Raw genomic sequence first — 6,000 nt, 5'->3', positions numbered from 1 at the left:
TGTTCTTCTGCACCTTTTCTGAATGGAACTGCTTCAAGTATCCTTTCTTGAGAAGGGTTTGCACTTCCAGCCTGAGGGCAACGCATATTCTTCTGTCTGGTGTCCTTCCCTCTGGTGAAACTTCCACTATTTCCCGTTTCCACACGACATTCCGTCCTGCCTCTTGTTCTGGGGCCACTAGATTTTAGGTCCTTGATCTCTGAGGTTGTAAACCAACAAAATCCTAGAGATATCTACTCCCATCTCCGCTAAGGTCGGGGTTTCTGGGTCCCCCTCCTCCCAGTCACTGTCACAATCTTCTGTTAGATATACTATCCCATACCTACTTTCTCCAGTGTTACTTCTGCTGTCTTGCCTGCCGTAATCCTCGTACCCCCGATCACCGGTCCGTCTCGAGTCTCCTCTTCTCTTGTTCCTTTCGACATGGGACTTCTCTTCTCTGTCATGCTTCACTGCAGCTTCTACCTCCTTCCTTTGGTTTTCGTCCTCTTCCCACTTGATCTCCGCGTTGGCCTTTAGCATCGCGTCTTCTATGGAAATAGGAGCAAACTTCGTGAGCGACTTGTACAGAGCTCATGTCTTGTTGAGACCGCTTTTGAAGGCGGACACACAGTCGATATGTTACAGTTGGGTATCATGGCGACCTCATTATTGAATCGGGTCATGTAGCTTCTCAGGGTTTATCCTGGGGCCTGGACGACTTTGCATAGGTAATCTGACACCTTGGTGGGGGCTCTGCTACTGGTGAATTGCTGCACGAAGATATCGTGCAACTGCGCAAAAGACTGGATTTGTCCCTTGGGCAAGTTAGTGAGCCATTGCAGCGCTGACCCAACTAGACTGGATCCAAAACTTTTGCACATACACGCCTTTCGCGCGTAATACGGTATTGAGGTCGACATCATTCATTGTTTGTAGTGAGCCATATGCTCGTCGGTGTTGGTGAATCCATCGTAGTATCACATCGAGGGAAGGTGAACCTAGAGGGGATTTCTGTCATGTTGATTTCATCGCAGAAAGGAGACTTGTTGAATTAATCTCGAGCGGCCCGCCTTGCCGAGGGGGGGGGGGGTTACCAGGTATCATTTGTAACATCTGTTCCATCTCCTTCAATCTTTTTCCCAGGTGCGGGTCCATCCTCTTTATCTGGTCCATTCCGTTTCCGCCTTCCCTCTATTATGGAACTGGGTTGTTCTCCCAACTGTGTGTCGAGCTCACCTTGTCGAGTCCTCCAAGTTCTATGATGTTTGGCGGCGCCCGCCTGTGGAATCTTGGCCTGTCGGTATCGAACTGAGGCTGTCTCATTCGGTTCAACTCACAGGGTACTGGTGGGACCCAGCTCTGAATCGGTGCTACGAACGCACCGAGGAACCTTTTCCAACTAGGTCCGTCAGCAAGCGCGGAGGCTCTAGACTTCCGGGCTTGATGGCACATTCTGCATGGATTCCGCTAAGACCAGCTGACGGGAGAGCTGGTCCACCTTCTCCCTGAGTCAAGCAATTTCCTCCACACTTTGAAAGAGCTCCAAGTGGGCATTTGGTGGGACTGGGGGAGCTAGAGACGCTCCTTATACTTCTGCACGTCCCAAGAACAATGTGGTAGGTCTCTTGGTCTGATGGATGTTCTCTCTTTCCGTCTTTTACACTGTGTCGTTCTCTATTGAACTGTTTTCGTCTGCTCTCGTTATTTGGTGTTCTTCTTGGTCGTTTTTTCTGTGATCGTTCTTACAGGAAAGTGTTGCCGTCCTCTTTCTAGCGCCAAATTGTTTAAGGGATTTTTAGTCTTCTTGCGGGGACAAGTCTCCTGTAAATTAAAAAAAAAATATGAAGGCCCGAAAAACATGATAGGGCTGTGTTTTCCGAAGGCTCTTTCGTGCTCAAGTCAAAAAACGGCTCAAAAGACCATCAAGTGGCTAATCAGAGAGCTGTTTATTAGGTCTTTCCATTTGTGCTCCTTCTTCCCACGTAAAGATGAACCCACCACACATAGACCCAATGGAAGCTTACCACAAAGCTCTATTATCCTTTTAGCAAGCACCTCAAAACCATGATCATGTGGATAGCTTTGTTTATAAAGCATATCTACATAAGATCTCAAGAGCTTCTTTTCTAGATGGAAACCCCACATGGTACGTATTGTTGATACCATGTTGCTGCAAAAGGTCTTTGTTTTTCTGTTGTAACTATAATCTTACTTCCAGGACCAAACCATGTAGTCTCATTTGCCAATGCCTCCAATTGCTTTATATTGTTCACATCATCAAGAATTATGAGCATTTTGTGGCCGCGTAGCCTTTCTTTTATCACACCTAGATGGCTTATCCTAATATCATTTTGGTTCAAAATCTTTGAAAGAAGTTGCTCTTGTAGACAGAGCTTCAATCCGTACTCGTCAAGACCACTATGATAGCTTCCCCTAAGATTATCCATAAAACAAGTAAGCTGAAAACTGAAAGAGAGTCTGCTATACAAAGCCCTGGCAATGGTAGTCTTACCAATGCCTGCAGGGCCACAGATTCCAACAGTCATAGCTCCATCCTTATAATCTAAATGCAACAAAGATTGCATGTCTCTCAAATGAGCTGTTAGTCCAACCATGCCATCAAAATCCTTAGATGGTGTAGCATTCAATTTATCTGATATATCTCTGGCAATCTTCTTGATCATTATTGCTTCATTATCCCTGACAAAAGAGACATAATAGATTATACCTTCATCATTCATGATTTGTATTTGTTATAATCCATTCAACAAAAAGCATTTCCTTAACCTGGTATATATGATATTCTAACAACAAAAAGCATATACCCTTCGAATTCCAATCACAATAATTCCTCCTTGTTATCATATAACACCATTAACTGGTTATTTTTTCTCTACTGATTACCACTTAATAGAACCTAAGCAATAAAAACTCAGATTAAATAAACACCAACCATCCAAGAACTATTCTCCAGCAATGTTGCGCACTTATTTTTTACAAATATCTCTAATATTCAATCAATCCACTGTATTTCCCCCTATTCATTATGAAGCACCATTGCCTGATTTTTTTTTGACATGTGATTAATGATAAAAATAAAGACTAACCATTTTAAAAAGTCTTCTCCAGCAATGTTTCCCACATCGTTTAAAGCTTTGCTCCATTTCTGCCTTTTCTTGTCCGTCTTATGTGCATAAGTTTCATTGAATGCGATCCCAAATTCTCCAGCCTGTTTCCGTATATCAGATGGATCCACTCCATAGAAGATGGTCATCACTATCTGTCCAGCTTTTTTGCATTCTAATATCTCCACCAATTCATCCAAACACCAGCTCGACGAAGCATATTTCTTGGAGAGAATTACGATCGAGATCCTTGATTCTCTTATAGCTTCTATGAGTGAAGGAGCGATTATTGCGCTTCTCTCAATCTCTTGATCATCAAACAGAGTGATCCCCGTGCGTTTAAACTGTTCACGCATGTGACTAAGAAGTGTTTTACGGACATCAGGCCCGTGGAAGCTCGAAAAGACATTGATTTTGTAGTTGCGAGGCTTAAAAGCCATCACCATTGGAGACGAATTTGGGAAAGTTAACAGAGGGTAATGAGATATTAACAGAGGGTAATGAGAAGGAGACGCCATCACCATTGAAGTTGTGTCTTTGGAAAACAAACACGTTATGAATTAATGGAGTTGTTAGGTGATGGTCTTTTATTTAAGTTTAGAAAAGGATTTTGTGCAAACAAACCCTCCAGGTAACTGAATTTTGCAAATCTACCCTTCACATTTTGAAATTGCAATCAACTCTCCAATTGCCAGTCAAACCACAAGAAAATGTCAATTAAAGACAACTTCAAAATGAATCAAATTTTCAATTTTGAGAAAGAAGATGAAAAAGGGAAAGAAAACCTTAATTTAGACGAGTTTAACTTGCAATTTTGAGACGTAAATGGTAGATTTGCAAACATGGAGGGTTTGATTGCAGAAAATCATATAGAAAAATAATTTATTTTCATTTGTACCAGAAACAATTAAAAAAAAGACCATTTTTGTCTATATTAGAGTGACAAAGGCTTCTTCTTCTTTTTTTTTTAATTAAGAGGTACAAAGACTTTGAAAAAACTGGTTGGTTCACTAAATGAGAGTCATAAGGGCATCTCCTAGTCTATTTTTTACTCCAAATATTATTTTAAAATATAATAAAAGAATTAGTACTCAATATATTAATAAATACTATAAATTAATAAATATGTTTGATTCTGCATTGGATCTGTTCCAAATATAAGACATTGTATTTGATTAGATAATAAAACAATTACTTTAATAAAATTTATATGTAAATATATGGTCTTATTGATATTATAAATAATAATTATTATTATATGAAAAAGATTCTACAAATATAACTTAGATAAGATACTAACTAACATATAAATATTGTGTTGTTTGTTTTTCTTTAAAGTGAATTATTTTGGAGTTGATTTTTAATTTTTCTTATTCCATCGAAAATTTCTAGTATTGTCTTCATCATCAGCGTTAATTAAGATTAGTAGCTACAGTTTTTCTAGAATAAAGAAAGTTGGTGATAATCTTGATGAAAAGAATGTTTCTTTCAAAACAAAGAATATTTATAGAAGATTATGAACTTCAAAAAAAAATTCTTTCTATATTTCATTTCTAATAGAGTTTTTAGTTAAATGTGATAGATTAATAACTCTACAAATTAATAAAATAGCAAAGCCCTGACACTATTAGTTTATAGAATTACCACTGTAAATTATTTTTTAATCCTACTATATTTTCAACTCTAAAATGGAAAAATGCCATTAATTCTTACAAACATGGAGTATTTTCATTTTTTCACTCCATTTTGGAATTGAACATTTTTATTTATAAAATAGTCTTTCAAAACTTCAGTGATTTTAGATTAGCATATTAAATTTTGAATTTAATATGTTTATATAAGATAACTTGTTGGAGATAAATTAGATCCTTCTTACGTGAACGAGTCATGTGCTTCTATGTGGCGTCTATGATTTTTTTTTTGTTGGGTTTAAGGGATTTCTCAGACAAGATCATGAATTGATTATTTTAGATTGTTGGATTCATAATAGTTTATTCTATTAGAAAATTCTTCATTCTCTAGTTGTTTCTATTGCATATTGTTTTGCTGGCCACATAGGCTCTGGCAAAGGTTATAGAAGAGTTGTAGTACTAGTGAGCAGAAACAGTTACCTGATGAAGCTGTAAGCTATCAGATATTTTAATGGTATATGATTGATAGAGCTATGAGCAGTTAGACATAAAATTATGAAAAATGGCCATAAAATCACAAGAAATTTAGCTATAGGATCTAAAATAAATTCGGAATGATAACCATTTAGAGGAATAGAAGGAATGAAGAGGAAAAGAGTGAAGATGAATATAAATAATAGTAATATATTTTTCTTATTGTTCATCCTTGAATTTGATGGGAAATATTTGTGTTCCATTATTCCCTAAAAATAAGGAATGAAAGGGAATTATGTGTAAATAGAATTACTGATAAGTATTTTTTTTTTTTGTAGGAATGAAGAAGGAATTTAAAAGGCATTTAATGTTTAGGAAAAGCTCTCCTAGAGACTATCGGGCATTAATAAACCCCTCAATGCTCTCTTTCCTGCTCAATCAAGTAAACATGATTGGTTAAAAAGCATTAAGCACACTAATATGCTCTTCTAATCAATCCTTTAAGGCCTTGACTGGGTAGAGTTTTTCATCCAATCAACTTTTGTTAATAAAGCATTTAGGAGAGTATTTCAAAGATGCAAATGCTCTCCTAAATGATATTTCATCTATACTTTTACATAGAGCTTTTCCAAAGCATTATGCTTTTAAATATTTCTATTCAAATTATTTTATATAATTAATTTATTTTGTTAAAATAACAACAAAAATTATATTTATATTAAAATATAAATTTTACATGTTAACACTAATATATATTTTTTCTTGTTGTCAAATATATAACATGTAAT

General features: G+C 36.7%; 1 pseudogene; it reads right to left on the bottom strand.

The window, feature by feature from the left end:
- Window positions 1–807: 807 nt before the first annotated feature.
- LOC18022270 lies at window positions 808–3,625 on the bottom strand (annotated as a pseudogene).
- Window positions 3,626–6,000: the final 2,375 nt, after the last annotated feature.

The sequence above is a fragment of the Eutrema salsugineum genome, unplaced genomic scaffold (genome assembly GCF_000478725.1).
Source record: "Eutrema salsugineum unplaced genomic scaffold, Eutsalg1_0 scaffold_15, whole genome shotgun sequence".
Taxonomy (NCBI): Eukaryota; Viridiplantae; Streptophyta; class Magnoliopsida; order Brassicales; family Brassicaceae; genus Eutrema; species Eutrema salsugineum.
Note: the sequence above shows the minus strand (reverse complement) of the source record. Positions and strands in the feature narration are given on the sequence as shown.